The sequence below is a fragment of the Acipenser ruthenus genome, chromosome 5 (assembly GCF_902713425.1).
Source record: "Acipenser ruthenus chromosome 5, fAciRut3.2 maternal haplotype, whole genome shotgun sequence".
Lineage (NCBI taxonomy): Eukaryota > Metazoa > Chordata > Actinopteri > Acipenseriformes > Acipenseridae > Acipenser > Acipenser ruthenus.
In genome coordinates, this window is record NC_081193.1 from 44,210,205 (window position 1) to 44,238,154 (window position 27,950).

The 27,950-nt window shown below is 38.1% G+C and overlaps 1 protein-coding gene across 4 annotated transcripts in view; it reads right to left on the reverse strand.

The window, feature by feature from the left end:
• LOC117402388 (1-phosphatidylinositol 4,5-bisphosphate phosphodiesterase beta-4) overlaps nt 1-27,950 on the reverse strand; it is a 163,326-nt gene that overhangs the window by 99,366 nt on the left and 36,010 nt on the right. For all 4 annotated transcript variants that reach the window (XM_059024262.1, XM_059024260.1, XM_059024261.1 and 1 more), the window contains exon 3: nt 2,892-2,958. The gene's annotated coding sequence lies outside the window, so the exon portion shown is untranslated. The remainder of the gene's footprint in view (nt 1-2,891; nt 2,959-27,950) is intronic.

Here is a 27,950-nt window from a genome sequence, read left to right on the forward strand (position 1 = left end):
TAAGGTGTATTGAATATTAATTCCATTGCCTTTCTTAACCAATACCAGCTGTAAAGAGCAAACCACTCACAAAAAAAACCTATTTCAATGTGCAACACTTTTTTCTCTGCAATGCTATTCCTACATAGTTGTACAATTAGCCAGAAATCTCTGAAATCTGAAATCTCTGAAAACTGAAATCTTTCTGTGAACCTTTGACATGGCTATATCTTGAAGAACATCCTGGCCAATATTGTCAATAACCACAACAGTGAGAAACCAATGACACTGCCAATATGAAAACAGCATCATGAAGTCATATAGAGTGAATGGCATGACAGTAATGTGATAGAAATCCAAATACTGGTGATGGGGAAATACAACAGCAAGAAGCAGCTTGAACAGCTCTCATTAAAAGTAAAGAAAATCATTATGGTTGTGCGACAATTAAAAAATAACAAGGTATTTAAAAAATAACCTTGTACTTCACTGTTAAAAAACATTCTTTCCCTGTGCTACTCTCACTGAAAAGTAAATATGAAAATGAATTAATACTTAAACACACTGCCATGAGATTTACAGTCTTTACAGTAGATTTACTGTATTTTATTTTTAATAATAAAATATTGTACAGACAATCTCATATATAAGCATATCATTTCTATCATTAGAAACATATTTGTCAATCTTCTTGTTTTAATAGTTTCATAAATCGATGGATTGTGCATAACCAATAAATAACTACTATCGCTTCTGTTCAAATCTAGTATTGTGTTTAAATCTAAAAAAAAATATGTATATATGGTAAATGGCAAACAAGGTTAGCAACACTGAAACGGAAAGAAAAAAAATCATTACATTTTTGGCCAGGGAAAGTTTATCTTGAGATGCTTCTAAACAGTACACCATTTTTTTTTAAAACATCCCCACAAGTACACGATTGACCACAAAGTAGATTCAGAAATACAGTACACCCTCACTATAACGAACCTGTTGGGGTCCAAGCCTTCTGTTAGTTATATCAAGGGGTTCTTTATAGCAAAAGGACAATCAAAATGAACGAAAAACTGTTAGGAGTAAGTAATGAGATGATATTGTGAATAAAGGTAGAATTGCATGTACCGTACAGACCGGGATGTTGACAGTGTGTGTATATTGTAACTAGTACGTTAAACCTGAAAACCCCCCGAATAGGCACATACTGTATATGAATAAACGCATGTGCAGTTGTCTGTGATTCAAATGCAACAGAGCAGAACTGGCGCCTATGACGGTAAGCTGATTTACCTATTAGAAAAATGTGGCTTCTTAGTGTAATAATATATATATATAATTAGATTTTTCAAAATTACAGCAATATAGCTTTAAGGTTTTTGCTTTTTTTTTGCACACTTTTCTTTCCATTTATTTGTTTTATGAGTGTGTGTTTAAGCCAAGAGCATTTAGATGTAACAGTGAATCGTTTCTCTTTGTAAAACAGCATGGAGTAAAGTTGTTTAGTTTTCCCGTATGTTCTGTGTGCAATTATACTTGCAACTCCACTACAAAATAAAACTTGATTGGTATGGTGAAATGCCTCCATATACAGTATGTGTGATACAAAGAGAGAGATAAATGTCATCAAAACTTTGCATACCCCAATGTGTGGAAATATACATACGTTGGGGATTTAAACTGTTGGCGACAGCTTTGTTGTCAACATTTTGTGCTTAAGCATGTGTTTATTTCTTTATAAATAAAACCTGATTTCTACCTGAATATTTATTTATTCTTTCTTGATTATATATTAAAAAATCCACCCTATTTCACCCAATTTTTTCATTAAATAATTCTACCCGATTTTAGATGCCCTAATTGTAACAAAAATAACGCTTTAAGAATGAGCCTTCAGTCAATTCAGGGCCAAACTCGATATTTATTACACTAATAAATGATCAAAGACAATCTGTCAATTGTTAACTAAGAATGAACACGTCGCTGTGGGCCACGACCTACACTGCTGAAACTAATTAATTTTTGAAAGAAATCACAGGGTGGAACTATTTTGTCTCAGTTTATTCGCTTCTCTGCTTCACAACAACAAACACTCCCCCTGTCACTGGTCTTTCGCCCCCGTTTAGTCCCACCTCCTCCCACTCCACGGCCAATCACCAGCAGCTCCTGTGGTCCTTGCCTGTCGCTCATAGGCTGTTCGACCGATGTGAAACACACAGCGTTCCTGCACTTCACAGACCTCACATACGTTACAATATTATATATATATTTTTATTATTATTTGGGGTCCAGGGGCCAGGTTCGTTATGATGAAGGGCATTATAGCGAGGGTGTACTGTAATTGTATAAATTACACAACACAATTGTTTTCTAATCCGCTAATACCTTAGCGACTATGGTGTTTTTTTTGTAACTTTACTAGACTGCTGCATTTAAATGTCAGGTTCATGTATTAAGAAAGCAGTATCACTTATTTGCTCATTTACCAAAAAATGCAAGTAATACCTTAAGTTTAAAAGATTAGTCTTTGCGTTACCATGCTCACTTGGCAGCCATTTTTGGGTTTCTTTGTAACCAACAGAAGATCAGCTTTTTAAAATGTTTGTGTCTACAGCAGGTGCTGGACTTCCGCAATTCAGTTTTCAGAAGCTTGTGTGGCTCTTTAGCAACAGAACGAACATAGGAAAAATAAATAAATAAAAGTACTTGTCCGATGGGCAAATCTTGTTGTCCCGGGTGTCGGGCGATATGAATTGCACACCCGTTAAGTTCTAAAGATTCTGTGCATGTAGAATTAAGCACACAAAATGTAATACACATGACATAATTGTATATGCAGCAGAGAATATTATCATGTTTCTGTATTTATTCATTTTTTTTAACGTTAATGTATCTTTGTCCACAGACAAAGGACTTACCTAACAGATCTTGGCTATCCAAATGAATGTGGTCTAATTAGACAGATGCCGCATGGACCTCTTCCTTCTGTGTGAGGAGAACAACAATCAATAAAAGACATACATTAAAATGTAATCTCTGGGGAACAATGGACTCTTTCAAAGACCAATACCAGTTCCAATAAATATTAAAGCAATGTCTATTTCCAATTATAGTAAGCAGGGTAAAATTTAAATTTAAATACAACAATTGCTTTAAGTTAATATACTTATTGACTACACAACTAAAAACACTTCAATCTTAATGTATATATTGTTCTGAAACTAACCAAAAACATTCCAAAACGCAGAAACTGTCAAGATCTTTAACACATAAAGTACAGTACTTAAACACAACTTGTTTTTATTGGAAAAAGCGCATCCTAAAAATACTTGTACAGGATTTAATTTCCTGGCATTTGAGTCATTACATTTTTTATGCCTCAGGTCCTTTTAAACATCGGTGTATTCTGTTTGTCACCTAAAGTACAATGGATCAACTTTTTTCACTGAATTCTAATTTATTTTGACTGCAGATGTAATACCAGCTTACAGATATGCCAAACCGCCTAATTTGAAGTACGTGCAGCCACTGGTGTGCAAACCGTACTACATTATTTCCAACCAGAGGACAAGATTTTGAAATTTTGTACTGTAAGTTGTTGAAAGTATGGTCTACCAGGAATAAATTGTACCCTTCTGTTTCTGCATATTTTAAGTGCTGTCGCTCTGTAATTTATACTTTCACACTGAGCAGCAATGTAGAATTTCAAGTACAACCCTCCTTCATGTTCTCCACAGCGATGCGTCGGATATTGGTTTGGGTGCGGTCTTGTTCCAAAAGGTAGCTCTCTCGGGAGTGAAACTACTCCGTGGTTGAAAAGGAGTGTTTGGTCATTAAATAGGCTACTTACTCTTTACGATATTATCTGCTGGGACATTCATTTGATCTTGTCACAGACCATGTCCCACACAAGTGGCTAAGCACAATGGAGGACAGCAATGCCCGGATAACTCGGTGGTATCTAGCATTGCAGCCCTTCATGTACCACATGGTACACAGTGCAGGGAAAGACCATCAAAATGCAGATTATTTTTCCCGGGTGGGGGGAGTAATGGGAAAGGTAAATTCAGCTGAGTGTTCCTTCGGCACCACTCTGAGCGGTGGCATATGGGACAGAAATAGAATGATCTACCTCCCGACCTGTGAGGGTGGTAAGTACAGGGAACAGAGAACCCTGGACCAGATGGCCTGACAATTCATTCCCAGGGTTAAAAGGAAGTCAGTCATCTAGAAAAGGGGCGGAGCTTCGGTGTACAAACTCATCGACCCGGAAGGGAAACGATGTGGCAGCCACGGATTGGAGGAGCGGCTGCAATCGTTTACCAATGGGTCATGTGTGATGGTACAAGAAGGGACGAAGCAACATAATCTGTTCCTTCGTTTTGGTTAAGGAATCGACCGGAAGGACCTGTGTTATATCTAGGGCTTCAGATTTTCAGTTTTAACTGATAAAAACGATACAACACCACCGATACAAAAAAAATGAAATCGGTGGATAGCCAATAAACACTGGAAAACACCAGAAGAACTGTGGAAATGGTTAATCAATTCACGTTGACTTTACCCTTTTCCCATTAAAAAATAAAATCTACTACAAAAATAATAATAAATACATTTCCCAATGCTACTGGGCAATGTCCCGCCTTTCTGACTTGCATTTATCATTGATTCGTTCTGAATACTATAACCCTTTGCGCTCCTATGTCGGACCTGGTCCGACATCGCAATTTTCCCTTTCCGGTCCAATGTCAGACCCTGTCCGACATCATCAAAAAGACGCAAAAAACAGGTCTCTAGTCGTTTTTTCTCCGGAAAAAGCTGAGAAAACCATTCAATGGCCGAGTGAGACCGATAGGAGCCGTGAGAAGCCGAAAGCGAACATGGGGTGGGGCGATGCTGGAGATGCAGTACTGAGTGTCCTGTTGATATGCAGTGCCTTTTAAACCTGTTTTACTGTGAAAAAAATACTTTTAAACAGCGCATCTAAAATAAACTGCGCATGTGAAAATAAATTGGACCTGACGCGCCTGAGACGCGCTGAATAAATGGACTGCTAAGGTTTAAACCTGCCCCAATTACTGAGTCACAGCACATTCCTACATTTCTATTGGAGACTCCGCTTGCAAGATTTAAAACGAGATTATAATCAGGATGGAGACTTGTTAGCGGGATTTAAAGCTGTATTATAGTTAAGATATGTTGGATTTAAAACAGAATTGTGGCAAAATGTACAAAAATGCCTACACACAAAAACCCCAGAAGAATGTGCACGTGACCATCGGGATTTCGTTGTGGAAGACAGCAAAGGACAGAAAAAAAAACCCTCAAGCATTTACGAAAGTAACCGAAAACACTAATTTCATACAGTCTATCACAAACGAAAGCTCTGAAAAAAAACGATTTACATACAACTCGAAAATAGCTAAAAATAAGCACTGAAAAATACAATTAATAAAACACGAAAAACAGAAGCCCTAGTTCTATCGTGCGTGAGTGTTTTGTTTGTTTTGTCTTGTCTCTGACTGTTACTTGTTATTTAGTAGATGGCTAAACACGTCCGGAGCTGTCGCCAGAGGCCAGCACAAACCTGGACATCACTTCACTTGTTACCACGATTAATTGTATTTTGCACCACAAGCACTACAGCACTCACCCAGGACTGGTGACTGTGTTTGTGTATTGTGCGTGTACTATTGACTGTGTTTATTATTTGGGACTGCAACCCGTTTATTTATTCCAGTGCATTTCACATTGTTGTGTACTGCCTGGAATTATTGTTTGGTCACCAGACCAGGATTATAATTAAAAACCAGTTCTGAGTGGATTACAATTGTCTGTCTCCTGATTAAGCACTGCATCACTCCTGCACCTGTACACTGCAAGCCACTTTGCCACAGGGGTTCACATGGCTGACATGTAATTCACAGAACTCTAATAATATCAATTTTCCTTTTTGGAAATAGCAATTACATATAAATACACAAAAGAAACTTTAAACCAGTAATCAGTACTGCTACCTGGTTTTCAATGTCCAAATGATGCACTGTACCTCTGAAAAATGTAGGCCTATTTGTTTTTACACACATATTTTACACAGAAAAACCAGGCAATGTACCATACTGTAAAAATATACAACCCCCCAAAAACGTTTCATTTTCTACATCAGATCATGCAGTTGAAGGCCATAGTAAATGTAAAATATAAATGATTTTTAATCTAATCTGAAAGCTAAAAAAAAAAAAAACATTTGAGAAGTGCAATATATACTGTACTGGAAGGCACGGGATAAATCTGACCATACATTGCTTTTACCAAGACATACTGTGATAGGAACAATTATTAGAAATTAACATGTTTCCATATTTTACAAAGAATTGTATTGTACCAAAAACATGTCAACAAAAAAGAGAGTAAAAACACATCCATTAAATGAATTACCATTATTATGTATTTGCACACAGAACTATATTTGAAGATGTTATCAGAGTAAATAAACTAAAAGAAATACACAAAAAAACAGAAACTGGAACTAGCGAGTCAGTTTATTTACAGTAGCTATTACTGTTTAAAACACAATAAAAAAAATCAATAGTAGTGTTGACCATTCAAAATTAAATACATTTAAAATATCTAAGAAAAAATATTTTTACTTTAAAAGAAAAAAATATCATACAATGCTTTTTTTCTCAATTTGAAAATGTACATCATAGTAATGCCTAGATATCTAAAGGCCCATCTGTTTAATCTGAATGATAGCCAAGTGTCTCCACTGGGATCTGCACTGGTATTTCTGAACTTCAGATCAAGCCCAGAGACCATCATAATCAACAACTATAATGAAGAGTTGATTTGGGGAAATGTATCTATTTACATTAGAAAGACAATTGTATCTTTATGACATCCACGTCTTAATTTTCTGAAGTGTTACGTATCTACAGTGGAGGTTCACCAAAGTTAAAGTTGGAAGCACGTTTATGCAAAAAAAAAACACAAAATGAACCCTAAAGTGGCATTAGAATCAAACAATTTTTTGTCCTCTTATTAATGAACAATACAATTATACATTTCTTAAGGACGCAATGGAAAGATCAGGCTGCATTAATTACAATGTAGTGCTAAATACTGTTAAGTAAAAAACAGCACTATGCAGATGGACCATGATTTACCACAGTGTGGGCTGCAGTTTTGGAATAATTTGTTTCTAAAGTTTAATGGGTCTTTTTCCCCACATCAAATTCTTCATATTATTAGAGGTCAAGGGTCAATAACATTTAATGATGGATAAAACAGAACCTTTTTATTCTGACCTGGTGCGTTAATGACAGATTAGTTCAGACTTGAAGATCCTACCAAAGTTTTAATACCATACACTGTGTTGTATGTGCTCCGTGTGCTGCCATTGCTGGTAGTGTCATGTGAGCGGTTCAGTGTGTTGATATGTAAATAAATCCTGTTTGCCTGTGGGGCGTATCAACTTCAACCTCTGTCTCGATCTCCTGCCTGTCACTATGTTAACTTTAGTGGAGTTCAGGGGGCATGAGCCATGGCTTTGCCCCTTCCTAATTTCACCTGCCAATCATCATAAACCCCCTATTTAAACCCAGTTACAGCCCTGCTCTTTCTCTTGCATTTGCTTTTTGCCCGTATAGAGAGAGAGAGAGAGAGAGAATTAAATTGATTATTGTGAATAAAACCTTGCCTGTCTGACTTCCGATTCCATTTTCGACTCCTGGACCTTTGACTACCCGATCTGGCTTTGACCCTTTTTCGTACTACTTCCCAATTTGGCTTGTGATCTTGCAGCACGACTACCTGACTGATTATCGAACCAAGACCGGACCCGACACCGAACATGGATTTACCTCTCTCTTCTTCCGACCCCGAGAAGCCACGAAACATCCTGATCCCTCCAGCGGCATCTACCTCCATTGCTTCAGTACCGGACCCACAGCTTTCCCAGCTGCGCCATTCCAAAAGGAAAAGCCGGGAGGATCCCTTCCCTGCCCAGCTCTTCTTTAAGGACTGGTCCGTCGCCAGATTATTAAGCGATCGGACTGCAGCATTTCAACTTTTGTGCGAGTCTGTCTCAGCAGCCGATTTTCTCCACTCACCGCCCCGCCCCTGCTCGCTCAGCAGCACCAGCTCCAACCACATAGGTCACCACCCCAGAGCCGCCTGCAAGTATAGCAGAAGTCCAGCAGTTACCTTCAGCTGAAGTCATTATGGCAGAGCTGTACCAAAAGATTATGGATGACATGAAGCACTTTATGCAGCTGTTTGCAAATGCCTTGTTTGTAATCAATACTTGTTTAGATGGCACAGACAATCGCCCCAGCACTGTTGCAGTTCCTCCTTCTGCCTCTCATGTGCTAATCTCCGCCACCACCTTCACCACATCTTCCGTTTCAGTGGCTCCCATGCTCGCTCCAGCCCAGGCAGCTTTGGCCTCACCTCCGGTCCCATCTATCAGCGTCCCAGAGTACAACTGGGCTACAGAATCCACTTCAGGCTCCTAATAAGCAGCAGCCATCCAACGTCACGCCCATTCCCCGTTGATCCGAAGGCAAATAATTGAAGGTAAAGACATTAACCTGGTTTCTATTCTCATTACTGCATCCGAATGTATTGATCACAGAGTTGTCAATTGCAGAGATTTAGCAGTCACACTGAAATCCCCCTATCCCCACCTGCTTAAAAATCGGTCCCTTGGCGAGTTCGTTTTCGCATTTTCCATCTATCGAGATGTTCTGTGTACTGCATACCCCCATCAGCGCCAAGAGATGGATCAATATATGTGTTATGTCGTAGAAAGTGGCAATGGCAACCCCATCCACATTAACCGCCGCCACCGCCCAGATTCAGCAACCGCATCTCACCTCCAATTCCTGCCCTACTCCTCCCCTACCAATCTGTAACTAAAGATAAATATGGCCGTCTGTGATAAAGTTGAACCTTGTACATACTGTTCCAGGTGTCTGTTCTCACCAACCCAGTCTTCTTGTAGGAAAATAAAGCACTCTCACAATTGCTTTCAGTTGAACAGGACAGTGCCTGTGTGTTTATTTCTTTACAAACAAAATAAACAAAACAAAACCTAACTCCTCTCCAGAGCTCTACCTAAACTTTTCTCAGTGACATAACTAACCACCGGACAACTAGTCTGTTTACCGGTCTCCAACCAAGCCAACTCTTAGTTTTATTTTACCTCTTTTCCTTTGTTCAAGCACCACACCCAAACTCTGTCTCCAACCCCCAACGCTCAAGCAATCTCCAATCTGCAATCCCTGTTTTCTTCAGTAGGTGTCCTACTCTCTGAAGATAAAACCATCAGTCCAGCAACCCGACTAGAATTCCTCAGAATCACCGTGGACACTGTTAAATTCGAAGCCAACCTCCCACTCGACAAACAATTTCCGAGTATCAAAATAAATTTCCAAACACAACCTGTTATCTATCTTCTGCCACTTCAATTTCGCAATTTGCACTATTCCGCAAGGCAGGACATTCTTATCTCGCCTTATCGCTCTCACCTGCAAGAAACCTGGATTCTCACGTGAAAATCTCCTCAGAAGCAAGATAAGACATCAGAATGTGGTACACCGTGCTGCATCACTGGAACAGCTTCTCATTATTCTACAATAATTTCATCTCAGTCCCTCATGACCTATCCTTATTTACCGACAATTCATCATTAGGTTTCGGGGGTTTTCTAATCAATGAGTAGTTCTACGGCACTTGGCCCCCCGAAATTCAAAACTTATCTCTCTGTCTCAAGTCCTCAGCTCTTGTATGAAATTTATCCCATCGTCGCGGCAGCACATCTCTGGGGGCGCTCTTGGTCCAGAAAATCGATATTATTTTTCAGCCACAACCAGTCAACCGTGCACATCATCAATAAAGCCAGATCATCCTCCCCTCTCATCATGCAACTACTTCGCCATTTAGTCTGGATATCAGTTTCCCATAATTTCATTATCCAAGTTGGCCATCTTCCAGGCATCTACAATAATGCAGCTGACGCGTTATCTTGTCTACAGGTAGCCAAGTTCTGCAGCCTGGTTCCAGCAGCAGTTCCATCCCCCCTCAAAGTCCTGCCGTTCCAGCAGCTCATCTTCAATTAAACCCAATCCTCTCCAACCTCCTCCTATCGGCAAGAACCTATATGTTATGAGCCCGCTCTCCATCCACCCGCTCCTCTTACACAACAGGCTCGGCAACTTTCTCCTCCTTCTGCGTTCAGAACAGGATAACTATTTAAAAACCTTTCAATTCCTTAGACCCCCTCTAAATTGATTGCTCCAAAAAACATCATTACTAGACACTGGTTTTCTTCACACCTCTCCACTCTCGTCACCAGAGCAGGTCTTTCTCCCCAGTTCTACACCACACACTCTTTCAGGATTGGCGCAGCCTCTTCAGCAGCAAGAGCCCGCATCAGCCATCAACTGATCAAGACCATGGGGCGCTCGTCCTCTTCAGCAGTCCACTCCTACATGCGATTTGTGCCATCCGATATCACGGCAACACACCAGTCTATAGCTCGCATGCCTGGATTGTGGGGCGCCCTCTCCACCAGAGGTTTTCCCCTAATAGAATGTTTCTTTTTTCCTCTCTGCTGAGTGGATGGCCGACACATAGATTGTTCCACTAACCATCTATTTTAGTTATTTTGTGTGTCATTGTTTGTCTCTTCTTGCTTTTATGTTATACATTGGCACGCAGTCTTTGTTTGTCTTCACAGGTGCGGGTTCAGCGGAGAGCGGGTAGTCCATCTTTTGAGAAGTCTCACTTCCCTGACCTAGAGTTCCAGTAACTCCACAGGTTCTTTGTGTGGTCAGAGGGGACCACCGACCACACTATTCTTTCACAGTTCATGCACTACATCTTGTCTCAAGAAAGAAGGCTGTCTTACTTCCTCCTTTATTCTCCAGGGATATGGCCCTCATACTCTTAGTGCTCGAGTCCCATAACTAACAATTATTTGTGTTCTTTCAGATTCTCTTCTCTTCCTTACTAGGACCCAGTCGCAAGGCTCCGCCTATAACGACTCCGAGAAGTCAGAGGACTGTATTTTCAGGGCCCTGAATACAGGGCTAGCCTCGACTCCATAGGCAAGGCTCTCTCAGTTAGAGTCCGGCCCATCCTTTTCTCTCTCCCCTCTTCTAGAGGCCAATCCTCCAATCCTAAGTTGCAAAAACATTCCCTTCCTATTGCAGCCCTGGTTCCCGCCCCGTGAAATGTCAACTTTAGTGGAGCTCGGGAGGTGTGAGCCAGGGCTTCATCCAATCCTAATTTCATCTGCCTGTTTAAACCCAGTCACAGACCTGCTCTTTCTCTTGCGTTTGCTTTTTCCTCACTTTTTTTCATATGCCGCGTGTCTCTGTGTCGGTCCCCTCTGGGGGGATAGTGAGTCTCACTTCCCTGACCTAGAGTTCCAGTAACTCCATATAGAAGACATTTGAGGCAGTGGTTATCATATTTCAATGACACAGTGGTGTTGGAGCTATCTACTGCCAGGATAAATATGGCAAAAACTGCCACTTTGGAGACTTGGAGGGAAGCAGCGGCTGAGATAACTAATCTATTGACTGCTACTTAACCCTTTGCAGTCCATTTATTAATCGCACATCAGGTCTAATTAATTTTCACACGCGCAGTTAATTTTAGACGCGCTGTTTAAAGGTATTTTTTTCCACAGTCAAACGGGTTTAAATGGCCCTGCATATCAACAAAGCACTCATTAGGCATCTCCAGCCCCGCCCCACCCTTTCGTTTGCTATAGCGTTCACCTATGTAAGAAATAAATAATAATAATAATAATAGTCGTACATACCGATCGATCATCTCCGGATCACTCGTTTTATCACCAAACTCCTCAATAATGCGATCCAAGTCATTATTTTATTACTATAACATCTCAAAAAAGCTCTGTAAATGTCCGTGTTTTCTGTGCGCTGATTCAGTCAGCCAACTTGTTTACTTACGACCCGTCCCGTTATCTGATACCAGATACCATGTATGACTAATCATGAGATACGCCTTTTTTTTTTTTTTTTTCGACTTGTCGCTCCCACTCGGCAATTGAATGGTTTTCTCGGCTTTTTCCGGAGAAAAAACGACTAGAAACCCGTTTTTTGCGTTGCTATAATGATGTCGGACCCAGTCCGACAAAGGACCTGTGAGGAATAATTGCAATGTCGGACCCAGTCCGACAATGGACCGGAAAGAGTTAATTGTCATTGGGACGGTTGGGAAATGTGGAAATTGTCGGTGTACGTTGTCTACCTGTTATCTAATTTCTGTGTCAAATTACTCTCATGGGGTCCAGGGAAGGGGGGAGGGCTCATCATTGTATGAAGAGATGTTGTTTATTGATATGTATAAAACACAATAAAAATGTAATCACAAAAAAATAATAGAAATAAACTCATTGGTACTACGGTCTAGTTTTGTTCCACTATTTTTTTTTTTTTTGGGGGGGGGGGTTGCTTCTGAAACTGGAACTATGGGAATTAAATACAAATACATCTGAAGTACAAATAAAGCATGTGTATAGTTCAAATGGTAATAATAACTCTAACTATGTTGTAATGGTTTCTAAAGTGTATATTTTGACACATGTAAAAGTTGACTGGTCTCTTCATATTAATAATATGCACTTGACATTCTAGCATTTCCACTGGCAATTCAGTTAATGCTATTGTGCAGTGCTTTTCAATGAGACTGGTTGGTTAAAGTAATTGAAACCACAGATACTCATACTTTAAAAATATGTACACCAAGGTCAAGGTATTTTTTTGAAAAGAGAAAATTCTTTTTTCATGTTACAGAATAAAAAACAAACACCACGAGTGACCTTGAATAACATTGTTTGGTTCTACGTTTGTACGCATAGGGATCGGTTTGTAAGTGTTTCTTTATTATACCTCCTTACTGATATGAACCTTCTCAAGTTATACAGTATAGATTTTTGTTAGTTGCAGTTTGGTTTATTATGGCATTTCAGAGTTGTTTAAATGGCATTTCATGTTTATCAAAGCTCTGGCCGGAGTTGTAGGGATTCCCCCACCTCTTCTCTGAAATACAGACACAGGATGACAGATTTTATTTATTTAGAATATTTAACCTGAAAATAATCTGTCACCAGTACAAGCGTGTCCAGGGGAGGTAGCAATGCTCATTCATTGTTTCGTTACAAATCACACTGATTATCTAACAATATAATTGTGTTGAGTAGTGGTTAGGGCTCTGGAATCTTGACCGGAGGGTGGTGGGTTCAATCCCAGGTGGGGGACACTGCTGTTGTACCCTTGAGCAAGGTACTTTACCTAGATTGCCCCAGTAAAAAATAAATAAAAATGTATAAATGGGTAATTGTATGTAAAAAAAAAAAATATGTGTAAAAAATAATGTAATTGTATGTAAAAAATAATGTGATATCTTGTAACAATTGTAAGTCGCCCTGGATAAGGGTGTCTGCTAAGAAATAAATAATAAATAATAAATAAATAATATCCATTCACAGAACAGATATAAAACACATATCTGCAATAGAGTACTCTAACTGTAACAACAAAATGTAGCTTTCAAGTGTATTTTAATCAGAGATTTAAGAGATCTACATATCCCATTTTTGAACTCAATCCAGAAAACAGCTTCCTTGTTCCTCATGAAATTCAAAATCATTCAGTCAACAAACACTCCTTTAACACTGGACAGACATACAGTAAAACATACTTAACTAATAACAATGTTGACTTGGTGTAACCATAACCAAAAACACATTCTATCATATTTCTTTTAAAATTATTTGTAATGTATTTACCGTATTTGCTCGAGTAAAAGTCGACCTTGTGTAAAAGTCGACCCCCCTATTGTGGGCGAGATTCGGGTATAAATTATTTTTTTCCTAAATATATGTGTTAGATATTCTGATGGCATTTGAGCGACAGATCTGCAAAAATAATTGTATACGCATTTCTACCTAGACCCGCCAGACGCGTTATTTTGACTTGTATTACAATACAGCACGTGTTTGTTTTGTATAGCCTTGTGACAAGGTACTCCCCGTCCCTGTGCATGTTTCGTATTATTATTTTACTCGTGAGACTGCGTGACTGTTGGCTAATAATTATTTAATTAGCTGACAGTCACGCAGATTTGTTAAACTCCTGCAAACTATGGCCGAGGGGACATCAAGATAACACCGTGTAACAATTTTTTTTTTGTTTTTGGTTCCTGGGTAGTAAGTGTTATTTCATAATTGCTTATGCCTCAAAAGTATAGAAAATGGCATACGTAGCAATTGTTATATCCTGTAATAATAGTTTTCACAACTCACTTTTTGTTCCGCCTGTACACACTCCCCGTGCAGCCAAAGATGCAGGTCTTTTATATTCTGGCAGAGGGATTAACTGGCTCTTAATTACACTATGTAACACAATTTTTGTTCCTGGGTAGTAAGTGTTATTTCCTAATTGCTTATGCCTCAAAAGTATAGAAAATGGCTATTATTCCACACAAACTTTGCTTTTGTGACCAGGACAGTGATATTTTGAAATTTACCTATTTTCCAGAACATTCCAGATAGATTCAGTGCTGAGTAAACTTGGAGTAACTTCTAGAACGTTCCAGTAATATAAATAGTAGTATAAATACAGGGGTCTTAAGCCCACCAGTTCAGCTTAGTTCCAGCTGCCTAAGTGGATACATATCTGCATTTTTCTGAGATGGCATCAAGGTCGTAGGAGACTTCAAAATGGTGGCATTCCTGATGGGTCTCCAAGGCGGTTTTACCAAGTTTCTCTGCTATCTTTGCCTTTGGGACAGCAGGGACACCAAGGCGCACTACCACAGGCGGGACTGGCCACAGCGGACCGAGTTCTCTGTGGGGAGGAACAACGTCAAGTGGGAGCCACTGGTGGACCCCCGGAAGGTGCTGATGCCACCACTGCACATCAAATTGGGCCTTATGAAACAATTTGTCAGAGCTCTAGATAAGGAGTCGGCAGCCTTCAAGTACCTTCAAGACTTCTTCCCTAAGCTGTCTGAGGCAAAGGTCAAAGCCGGTGTCTTCGTCGGACCACAGATAAAGAAGATCCTGGAGTGCAATGAATTCCCCAAGAAGCTCACTAGTAAGGAGAAAGCGGCTTGGAACAGCTTTGTCGCAGTGGTTCTGGGCTTCCTGGGCAATCACAAGGCCAAAAACTATGTGGAGCTGGTTGAGACTCTGGTGAAGAACTACAGCACAATGGGCTGTAGGATGTCCCTCAAAGTCGATATCCTTGATGCTCATCTTGATAAATTCAAGGAGAACATGGGAGCGTACTCGGAGGAGCAAGGCGAGCGCTTCCACCAGGATAAACTGGACTTTGAACGCCGCTACCAAGGACAGTATAACGAGAACATGATGGGAGACTACATTTGGGGGCAGATTCGTGAAAGTGATTTACAGTATAATCGTAAATCTCGAAAAACTACTCACTTCTAAATCTTTTGTAGTCATTTTTGTATTACTTTAGTATAAATACATGTTAATTTGGATTCATATGTTGTTTTTTTCTGACTTTATGTGAACGAAAAGACACAAATTCGCCCGTTTTCTCATTGGAAATAGGTAAATTTCAAAATATCACTGTCCTGGTCACAAAAGCAAAGTTTGTGGGGAATAATAGCCATTTTCTATACTTTTGAGGCATAAGCAATTAGGAAATAACACTTACTACCCAGGAACAAAAATTGTGTTACATAGTGTAATTAAGAGCCAGTTAATCCCTCTGCCAGAATATAAAAGACCTGCAGGTTTGGCTGCACGGGGAGTGTGTACAGGCGGAACAAAAATTGAGTTGTGAAAACTATTATTACAGGATATAACAATTGCTACGTATGCTGGTTTTGCAACCAGCATACTACTTGTTACTATTTGTGTTCCGTATTTGTTTGTTTTGGCCCACGTGTCATTTATTTTGAGCGTTTTGCTTTGTGTTCAAATCTTTTATTTCTGGTCATCACCCAAGCCATCCTGCCACAAGCCTATATAGTATTATTTTAGTATGCAAGCCCCACCCCCACTTCCTTCCTAGCCCACATATAAGTATGTAATTCAGTGAAACTGCGTCTGTGTTTTACGTGACAGCTCCTGGATGTAAACAAACCTGGGATTCATTTTTTTTATATATAGACAATGTCACAGAATCGTTTTCGCCAGATGTTGAGATGTTTGTGTTTTGATTTGAAAGAAATTAGAAGCATCACAACAATGGAGGTGCTGCAGTTTCCCACAGAAGCACTATGCTGTTAATGTTGTTATTATTATTATTATTATTATTATTATTATTATTATTATTATTATTTTGATGCCCCTCCATAGCGTTCATACTGCGGGCAGTCATCGCAATCAGTAAATATAGGCTTTTACTATAAATTATATATCTGTTCATATGTTTGCTCGTGTATTAGTCGACCCCCCCCAACTTCAGGATTGAGTTTTGGGTTTAAAATTCTCGACTTATACTCGAGAGAATACGGTACATGTGATTTGGGATTTGAAAGCGTTGTTTCTGAAACAAAGGATACAGTGCATTCAACAAAATGATCCAGCTGCTACAGTGTTCGCGCTAGGCTGCGCCATTGCACCAATGCCCCCCTGAAATAATAAAATGTACCACTGAATTCCTCTTAACGCGCCCATGTGTCCCTCTTCCCAGACCAGACGCAAAACCAATACACAGTAAATTAATGCATTTTGTATTACCATGACATGTCTGACAACAGGCTAATCTTTTTTACTTGTTTGTTTACACTTGTGTTTTCATAATTAAACTCCCATGCCATTATTCTCCAGTCCAGTAGAATGCTCTCACACCCTCCCTGGTTACAGTCAGTTTCACGCAAATATAACCTTGTATCCCTGTTACACCCGACGATTACCTCTAGAATAAGTATTCAACTTCGGGAGTCACTGTTGAAATGTAGGCTATTAGATTTGTGCTTAAAATTACAGTGAAATTCATCCGCTATAAACTTATCTATTTAGACAAAATATCTGTCTGATGTTTGGAGAGACCTAGCAAGTGAAATATGTACTTCTGCGTACTACAGTACAGTTTATAGACAAAGTGCAGTAGATTTGTGAAACGAAAACCACATCTTTGATTTAAAAAATAAAGGGGCAACTGGAAGCTAAGAAATTACCAGTCAGGACAATAGCATTTAAATAGTACTACTATTAAACTGTATCTGTTGGTAATGTGGTTTCTTCTAATGCAGTGGTCTTCAAACTGGAGTATGCGAGAAAAATTCTGAAATGGCGGATAACGCATTTTATTTAGTACTACTTGCCAATCTATTGCAAACTTTTGTTATGTAATCAATGTTTAATCGCTAACTCCAGACTGATGTGCTGTGACACAGCGTTCAGTGCACACATGACTAATTTACATATTAAATATGTACGTTTTAAATAAGCCCTGTTTAAATGTCATGCAAACAGTTGGGCGGTTACTGCAGTCTGTCTGGGATAACATTTTTTTTTTTTTTTACATATTTTAAAAAACTAAAAGCCTAGTCTTTTAACTCATTTTATTTCCTGTGTGCGTTCGTGCCTGCAAATCGATAACCTAATTAAAGTTTATTGTAACTTAAGTACTATTGGATAATTTCAAAATACAGAATGTACGGCCAGTCCGAAACCGAAGTATTGCCATGCGGTCTAATTTGATAAGCCGTTACGTCTGGCGTGAGAGTAAGAGTTTTTAGCTTTCAATCTAGTGAAAAAATATGGATTGTTGGCTCAATACTAGTACCTAGCAAAGGACGATCAAGATGAAATACCGTCAGAGATTAAAAACGCCAAAAATGTCTTGCGTCTGAAGTTCTCTCCAATTTCCTTGCCATAATCAGTGATTTGTGTGGTAACAAGCAGGGACATCCATCACACTGATACTAGGTAAGCGTTTTATTATTTTTTAATTAGCATCAGTATTCTAAGTTTTAGTCACCAAGAATTTAAGAATGCAAATAATATGTTTTTGTAATGAGGTCAGCGGTAGAGATGTGTGGATAGTGAAAACATTTTTGCCGCCTTTTCTGTAATTTTATTATCAATAAAAATACATGATTGCCATTTGCTATCACAAAATAGTCTTGTGTCATTTCTGAGTGATTGAGGCTAGCATGGAGGCTTCGTTGATTTTAATTAATTAGTAATTACAATAAAATGATGATGTTTCCAACAACTAGAAACCTGATTGAGGGACTATTTTTACTCAAAAGGCTTGTGCGTTTTGTTGTCTAATGCTATTGTACGGACCATTTTTTTCTGTTTTCATTTTATTATGACTATCTCAGATGGGGGTACGCGGTGTACTACATTTTTTAGAAAGGGGTACGCAGCTTAAAAAGATTGAAAAACCCTGTTCTAATGTGATTTGGTACAATATCCTCTACTCAGTGATACACCAGCATAACTGACACATTTCCCAATATTTTCCCCAAGTGACAGTGAGTATTGTAGAGACACCTTGGTTGTATCTACAGCTTTACAGTTTTATTTTTTGTTCTTCAGAAACAAAAGGTCTGTAAACTCTGTTGGCATATTTAAAACAAACAAAACTAAGAAATGGTGGTTGGTTCTGAATCAAACATATTGACCCCCTCACTGAAGAAAATGTCCCCCTAAAATGTTGAGAGGGTGCCACATTTACCCTCAGGCTGTAAGTCCTGGAGCAAACACTGCTGCTAGGTATTCAGCCTGTATCTGTATTTTATCACTGCACCAGTGAAGTTTTTTCAATAATTTAATGTTATCTGTAGACATATGTTTAAACTGATTTTTATACAATTATTATTATTATTATTTTTAATACAGCACAGGTAAACATTGGTTGTAAACCAACACATTAAAACAAACGTTGTCTAAATCAAGGTATCATATAGAGAATCATGACTGATAAATGATTAACATTACAATACTCAGTACCATACTTCACTTTCCCTGCACCAGCATACACATTCATGTATGACTGGACTTTGGTTGCCTAGTAACCTATGTATCACAATGTCTGCAGCCTTTTAACAGGAAGCTTTTAACACAAATGTTGTTTCCAGCTGAGAGAGCAGGGAGAGGTTTGATTTTTCTTCCTGGGGATGCTGATCGACATCTGACAGAACACGAGAGAGCTCACATCAATAGTAATGGAAAGTGTCAGATGTAAGGGCTATCTGACCTGACAGTACAGTATGTGGCACAGAAAGGCCAAATTTGATGTGGTGTTTTCCAGACTACTAATTATATTTGTATAGCACTTACTTAAATTGAACCAAATGAGCGGTATTCAAGAAAAAGGAAACAATCATTACGACTCTGAAATAAAGAAAAAACTCTGAAAACGTAGGCAACGAAGAGTTAGGCCTATAACTCTATTTACATCTATCATCAACTACTGCACAAATCATTATACAAACTTTTGTCGTTGTCTCACAGAACAACACTAATGTAGCTGAAAAAACTTCCAAAAGTTGTAAAGTTAAATTGAGGGCTTTTCATCTGGTATCATTATAAGATTCTAACAGTGTCTTTAATCACCAGCATAGACATATAAAAAAAAAATACAGGAGTTAAAAAACCATGAATACTGTTAATGAATCTACTTTACAATTGGCATGCCAAAATGTGTGATCAAAAATTCAAGTACACACAAAGGACAATAAAATCTATAGTATATACAGTACTGTATGCTATGTATACACATCACGTTCTTCAAAACATTCAAGGGTATCTGGCAGAATACAATCCTGTACCCTTTAGTACTGTTTCTTCCACATTTGTTTGATCAAATCATAGTAACTCATACACAGCTGACTACTGGACAGAGCTGTTCATTTGGTGAAAACCAAGCAAGCAATAAAATAAACTGACAAAAGGTTGCTGGAGTAAAAATATCTTTATGTGTAACCTCAACACTCAAACTTATTGTTGTCTGATGTTCTTGTTACAGAATTCCCATTGTTTTCTCACTTTTAAATAACACGGATAACACATGTACATATTTTCAATCTATTATATTCTACAGAAGATTAAACAAGAAATTGGGAAGCATGGGGGACTTGGGGGACTTGGGGGACTTGGGGGACTTGGGGGACTTGGGGGGGGGGGGGGGGGGCTAAAATGGCATTGATGTCTTAGAAAAATTATATTGAGGTCAGCTTAGCAGGCTTTTAAACCAGAGTTCAGTTTTTTGTTTTACTAACACAAACATTTCAGAAACCAATACCTCTTTCTCTAAAATACATCAATTTGCAAGGTCAAGGGAAGGCTATGTGCTAACCTCATGCAGTATATCCACACAATGGCAGTGCAGTATAGTCCACAACAGTAACAAAACCTCATTACAAATAGAATTCCTGAAATTCATATGTAAACAGTTTCCAAGTATATAACACCTACCCTGATGTTGGTTAGCTGAACAACAAGATATTTAAAAAATGTTATGCTGCAGAGAAAACTGCTTAGTATTAAATCTTCTACAGAATACCGCCGTTCATTATTTTAAGTCACTTGGCTGACTGTCATGTCATATATTACCAAAAGTCATTATGAATGTTTTAATAAAACAAGTGTGTCAGTAACATAACTTTCTGTGGCTATAAATATGAAAAAAAAAGTTATCTAAAAAACAAAATCACTATGACCTGCAGCCACCATAAAAATGTAAGTGCGAAATACAGAGCCACCTCCATATATAGTAGCGTTTTGTAATTTCAAGTGCCATTTAAGATCCCATACTGTAACATGGTATTTTATTAACCATTTCAATACTTCTTTGACTGCTACGTTCACCAAGGTCTAAAAATAATCGTTGACAAATTTATACTATCCAGTGTGATTTTGTTTGGTTCTATAACACTATTGTACCATTAGTCTTTAAGGGTTAAACACATTTGCAGTCAGTGTGACCCATATCCTGACCACATTTTGCCCTACCAATTATCACATTATGTATTAAAGGCATTTCATCCGACTAGGCTTCCCCTACAGAATGTTCTTTATTTTTCTGCTGTTCATGAAATCCTAGTTCAGTAATGCACACACAATAGGGGCATTGTAAAAGCCAGATGGGAATCAACATGTAAAGTCACTTAAAACGTAACAGTTGGGTTTATGTGAAAAGCAAGTAATATTGAATCATTGACAATTCAGCCAAGACTTATTAGCTGGGCATAAGGCTGCCACCTTTAAACATGTAAATGTCTCAGTTTAGTTTACTAGTAATAAACATTTAGAAAATTCTTAAACTAGCATTAAGCAGCTGACAGGTCTCTATCACTTATCCCAGATATATTTTTGTATTATATTATGCAAAATTTATTTAATAATACCAGTATGTTATTCTTAAAAAGGCCCCACCCATACTTTACTACAGGTAGTTTACACGGTTACAAAAAAAAATATGTAAATGTGGCTGCCTTAGTTGGGCAATTTACAACACTTCCCATACCCCTATGCAAGGTCAGGCTTTTCTACACAATGACCTCTGCCATGTTCATATGAAATGAAAATAATCGGGTTAACAGGTAGCCAAGGTCCCACAAACAGTCAGTTACAAACATCCCCCGTCATAGCTTTAAAAAAGCTACTCGCTAGTTTCGACTTTTTGAATAGCCTATGCCTAATATAATTATCAACTTTTCCATGTCACATCTGGAATGTAGGGACTATGCTTAGGAAAACCTGTTTTTTTAAAGTAAATAAGACATTCTGATTAATGTTAGCGTACGCTATTCATCTCAGCACATTCAGGCTACACTTGCAACAAATCTGTGGTCCTCATGTTCACATCTTTTCTTTATGAGAAACCATATTTATAAAGCTATAGTGTAGCAAAAGAAAAATTTCACAGGGTCACAAGGGAATTCAGTGATAGTTTCTAAAGAAAACGGCAGGCATTTTTATTAAAGTGCATGTGTTTGTTCGATTTGTCAAATCCTTGTTCTTCAAAAGCTCCACATGTTTATTGGATCTCAGTATTGAAAAGTAAACAAACGGAACATTGATTAGGCTAATAAATGAATCTTTATTGTCACTATGAAAAGGTGATAAGTAGCCTAGTCTACTGTATGTAGACACATAAGCTACGTGACTGCTGCAAGTGTTGCTGTTGTTATTAAACACATTAGCTACCCAATTGACGTGTTTTTCACATTTCCACATTAAGCTTGTGACACTGACTGTAAAGAGATATTCAGGGTAAAAACAAGAACACAGTTAAATATCAAAAGAAAATAACACGTTCATGAATTAATCTCTTAGTCTTTCTTCTCACACTGTGGTGATAAGTAGAACCTCTTACGCCCTCTAGTCCCGCGGGCGGAACACGGAACTGCACGTAAACATTATATTTCATAACTCATTTGTAATATTATTACAAAAGCAAAACAGAAAAAAAGCTGACTCAAAATCAAAATCGTTGTTTTCCTACCGTCAAACAGCGAAGGAATTTTTCGAATCCGTCATTTCACCGCTGAGATATCCCATTCGCAATGTGTCTAGTACCCCCATGCTTCCAAAACTAATGCGATCGACTAGCTTGCGTTTTGCTGCTCTGGTCTTACAACCTTGATGACAGTGAAGTCTCCCTGATCACGTTGTAGGGGAGGTCACAAGCTTTCCATTCATACCTTTACTTTGTTTGTAGCCCAATCCATTACAGAGTAATCGATGTGCAAACAAACACGCCCACCTCTTGAATGAGATAAGGGGAAAAAAAAGCCTTACAAAGGCTAATGCATGTGGCAATGGATAGCATGTGAGGTGCCAGAAGTTAACATCCCTTTCAGAACTTAGTGTATCACTGGATATAAATATTTACACAATGTTTATTTTTGGAGAGGTTTGGGGACCCTTGGGCTTAGCTTTGTAAAAACTCCTGTAGAATTTGATCCCTTTGTTCAAACAGTATACCAGTATACCCAGTATAGTAGACATGTTGGTGAAGCACTGGAAAAAAATCTGTCTCTTTTCATATGCTACAAGTTGAAAAAATGACTATAGAACATAAAAAAATGTAAAGCGTTTGTTGTTTTCTTATGTATTTTTTCTGGATATCTCCTTCCAGTGTGGTACTGAGTAAGACTTTTATCACACCTGAGGTTTTAGTCTTGATGCCCAAGGGGTTACCTAGAATTCAAGCCCTGAACCATGCCTGTGCTGTCTATACTTTGGAAGATATTGTGATTTATTTAAGGGCACAGCCCCCCAGGCAGAAATTGCCTGTGAGGGGCTGGGGTTTTGACAGGTTAACAATATCACTTCATGATGTCTGATCTTCAAGGCATTCGGAGCTGTTTGTTTATTTTTTCCGAAGCTACCTAAATTATTTATTTTAACACACCAGTGTTAAAGTTAAATGTCTTTTGCTAAATAATAAAAGTTAACGAAATTGTCTTTTGTGGGTTAGATTATTTATACTTTTCTGTATTTTCTTCCAATTTCTGCCATGTCTCAGTTAAGCACTAGGGTTATCATTATTATTATTATTATTATTATTATTATTTATTTCTTAGCAGACGCCCTTATCCAGGGCGACTTACAATTGTTACAAGATATCACATTATTTTTACATACAATTACATTCTTTTTTGCACATTATTTTTACATACAATTACCCATTTATTCAGTTGGGTTTTTACTGGAGCAATCTAGGTAAAGTACCTTGCTGAAGGGTACAGCAGCAGTGTCACCCACCAGGGATTGAACCCACAACCCTCCGGTCAAGAGTCCAGAGCCCTAACCACTACTCCACACTGCTGCCCCACAGGGTTGCCACCCCGCCGGTATTTTACCGGACTGTCCGGTATTTTACCGGACTGTCCGGTATTTTTATATACTTTGACCCCCTGTCCGTTTTTTTTGGAAGATGTCTGGTAATTCTACGCATTCTAATCTACTGGATATGTTCTTAAAAATGTGGTACAATAAACAATTTTATATAACATGTTGTGCTTGTATGAGTGAAATTCAAATACTATAACACAGCAGTGTGTAAATGCACCAGGAAGAACTGAGGTAACAACGTAAGCCACCAAAACGCTGTACCGTTATGTTTTTCTTGTGTGCTCACCGCTGTGTGTTATCTGGTATGAGCATGAGCGCTGCTGTTAAGTTTGACAGCCCTTTGAATGAAGAAGCGCGAAACTATTAAGTAGCATACTGTAACGTTAGTCACAATGGCAGAGACAAATGAAGAAGTAGACAATAGGAGGGGATGCGGCGTCCGGTATTTTCGTATCTCAAAGTTGGCAACCCTATTAAGCACGTGCGCGCGTACACTAACTACGTTTATGCAAACGTACTGAATGACGCAATCGCCAAGCGCTGGTTTGTATTTCAAATAAAAGCTTAACTGTCAACTTTAAAGTTTAATAACTTTGGATGTACACATGATAGAAGCAAACTGTAAACGGAACAAGATCCCCAAATTATATCCAAATGATTATTATTTTATTTCGTATTTTTTGTCTGCAATGTGTAAAAACCAAACAATTGCGTTGCATGTTCGGTTTGGTCAAGGTCGTAATATTGCTACTGCATCACAAAGAAAATACTGCTGCATAAAGCCTAGAACACACATGAGCGACACGGCACCACTTGCAGGGAGTGAACGGGGCGGCGTGCGGCAATACCACTTTGCTTGGTGGGCACACATCAACGGTTGTGAAGCGGCGATAAAAAAAAAGAAAGACAGCCCACCACCTCACAGCACTGTACAACATCCCAAAAAATGTATATCATTCTTGAACTTTTACTGCTTGAACCCAGAGTGAACGACCATGTCCATCCCCAGAATTTTCTATTAGGATCTAACGTTATAAGTTCCCATATCATAACACCACTCAGAAATATTTGCCTTTTATTTACTTAAGGATATGTATGTAAAATATGATATTTATTTTGGGATACAATGTGAAAGCCTTTTTCTACAAAACGAACAGCTATTATATATCCAGCACCGCACTTAACAAGACTGGGCTGTGGTGCTGTATCTGTAGTTATACGCTGTATAGGAGCTGCTATTATTAATTCTTATTTTTATAATCAAATTGCTCGGGATGCTGAGAAACTTCAGCTATTGATGGTTATTCGAGTTCATCAAGCCATGACGTGTCCCACACCATGGACCTGATTGGCTAGACCCAGATTTGTTTTCTTAAAAAAAAACAATAAAAACCACAACTTATTTTTTATAATGACTAGGAAAACGTAAAACCACCTTCACGTGCATAATGCATGTATCCATTTCTTAAGAAAAAGCATGCTTTAACTTATTGATATATGCTACTGCACAGTTTATTTATTTTGGCTTACACAAAAGAGTTTACTAGAAGTTAGCTTTGCCCTTTTGTTATTCGTTAGTTTTAGCATGTGACCTCGACCCTGCTATTAATCTATAGTCAAAGCAGTTTCTAACTAGGTATTGCCCTCTAGCGGTCAGAAAGACGCTTATCAAGCCCCAACGCAGTGACAACGTACCGTAAAACGCGCAGAATCGCGTTGTCGGGGGAAATCATAATGACTGCACCTGTATGAATATATTATCTAAATTATATGCAAGCTACTGTAGAGCTGGAAAATGAAGGGAAAGTGAAAGCAAATACAAGCTTTCTTTTAAAATACTGCTACAGTATATAAATTAAGTACTTTTTAATATTTACTCTGCCTCTCTTAAAACAGGCACATAAAATACAGGTTACTATAAAATGTCATTGCAATGGTGGTTACAGAACCTATTAATTTTCCTGGAAGAAAAACACATAACATATCCTGCAAGAAATCTGCTTTAATAAAAAAAAAAAAAAAGGTAATTGAAGATCAACCTTCAATACCTACAGTAATGGATGGTTGTGGTTTAACTGTGGATTGTATTTTGCATACAATTTGAAACAGCTATGGTTTTTCCTGTAAAATGCAAAATTAACTTTGCATGTAACAGATATAATTTAATTTGCTAAACAAATTGGTATCTTTACTCCTTCCATGTAAAAGCAACTGAGGCAAGTTGTGACAAAATGATCTGGATTAGCTACTGAAGCTAAACATATGCTGTATAAAAGGTCAGATAAGAGACTCTGATAAATCATAAAGTAGGTATTCAGGGTGTACAATTTTTCTTCTCTCTCACAACACATGTATTGTAGCATATCTTTAAATTAATTAGATTGCATACTGTTTATGCTCACAAATCTGTTGACTCTTGCCTAGTCCTTTGTTTTAATTTTTGTTAACAAAATGTGCTTGATAACTAAATAGGAAAAGACTGTTACAAATAATTGTATTCTAATAGTTAAAACCTATGAAAGAGAAATATTCTAACCATGAAGTACACTGCTAAACTGTACTCCAAATACACTGCAACAAGCATACACAACCTATACAGCTAAGACTAACTGACCTCAAATTTAAGATTTACAATTCACATTGGTGAACAAGAAAGTGCACACAGATGACTTAACAGAGATCCTTTATGAATTAGGTCATAGTGAATGAGAATGAAAAACCCTCAGTCGATGTAAGCAAACTATAGCTGAGCAGATGAGGTATGTTTTAGGGTGACCTTAGGCACACATCTACAATATAAATCACTGAAAGGTTGTTTTCAACAATATTTCTTACATTACAAATAACATAGTTCTCAGGTTTCTGCTTACCTCATTGCTTATTTCCTGTGTTGTCTTTTGTTGGCAACCTACAGCTCACATTTCTAACACGTGTCCATTTAAATAATACATCTTAACATACCTGTGTGCCAGGTCACTGCTAATTTCTAACCCCTGTGGGCAGGCCAACTCATCTTTATTGAGGTATTTTCCCATGAAATACAGATCATTAGCTTAAATAAACCACAATTGTTTCTAATTATAGCATATATTATAAAGCCTTGGAAAATTCTATTTTCAAACAACTCAAAATTATTTTGTATTGTATACCTGCAGTAAACTACAAGGTATGACCATGTACAGTATGTAAGTCTTAACAGATCAAGAGAGTGAAGCATTACACATACAGTTAAACCTATACAAATTGTGCCAGATTAGACAGTTTGCTGCATTACAGTTACTGTAAAATGACAAAACAATTTGAACGCTTAAAAAAAAGAAAATCATTATAATAAAAGCAATAATGCCACAGGAAACTTTCAAAACAACAATGCCGCAATAAAATCTTTTCTCGTTATTAGCATTAACCTGTTTAAACCATTCCCGAAAAGACTTGTTTGTACTGTACTTGCATGCAGGATTCAGACACTTTCTACTAGTATCCAGGTTTTGTCCATGTTTAAACATATATTCGATGTTCAACAACTGCACAAGCCAGAATGGTATCAGCAGGATATGTGAGTATATATGGAACATCTTGCTTTTGTTGTTTTTTATACTAATTTTAAAGTTAGAAAAACCACATGACCCGATTGCACAGTTACATTGATTCCAGACATGAGAGACATCAAAATCATGCCAGATTGCAGAATAGACTGGTTCCCGATTGTACAAGGTAACACATTATTAATTTCAATAGGGATTTGGTCAGGATCCAAAAATAATGCCGAATTATACAGAATGTAGAGGGGCTGGATTAGACAGGGTTTACTGTATGCTTCTAGCTTTGGTGATATTTTGCTCTTGGAATGAAGCTGCTTTCTACAGGAAATAAGAGACTCAATTGATAGGGCTGGGTATTTCCCTGAAATTTAGCATCATTCAGTATGTGTTTACAATTTAGAGCTTATCCAATCTTTACACAAGTTTGTTGTTTGACATGTTTTAGCACCACATTACAGGGGGAAAAATCTAGGAGCAAGTGATTACTCTGTCAAAGTCTCCAGTAATTTAGCGTCATTGGTGTGGTGTGTATGTTGCACTTCAAAGTTCCTCAACTGACTGATATATTTTAGAAATACCCCTCACATTACACACACAGTATT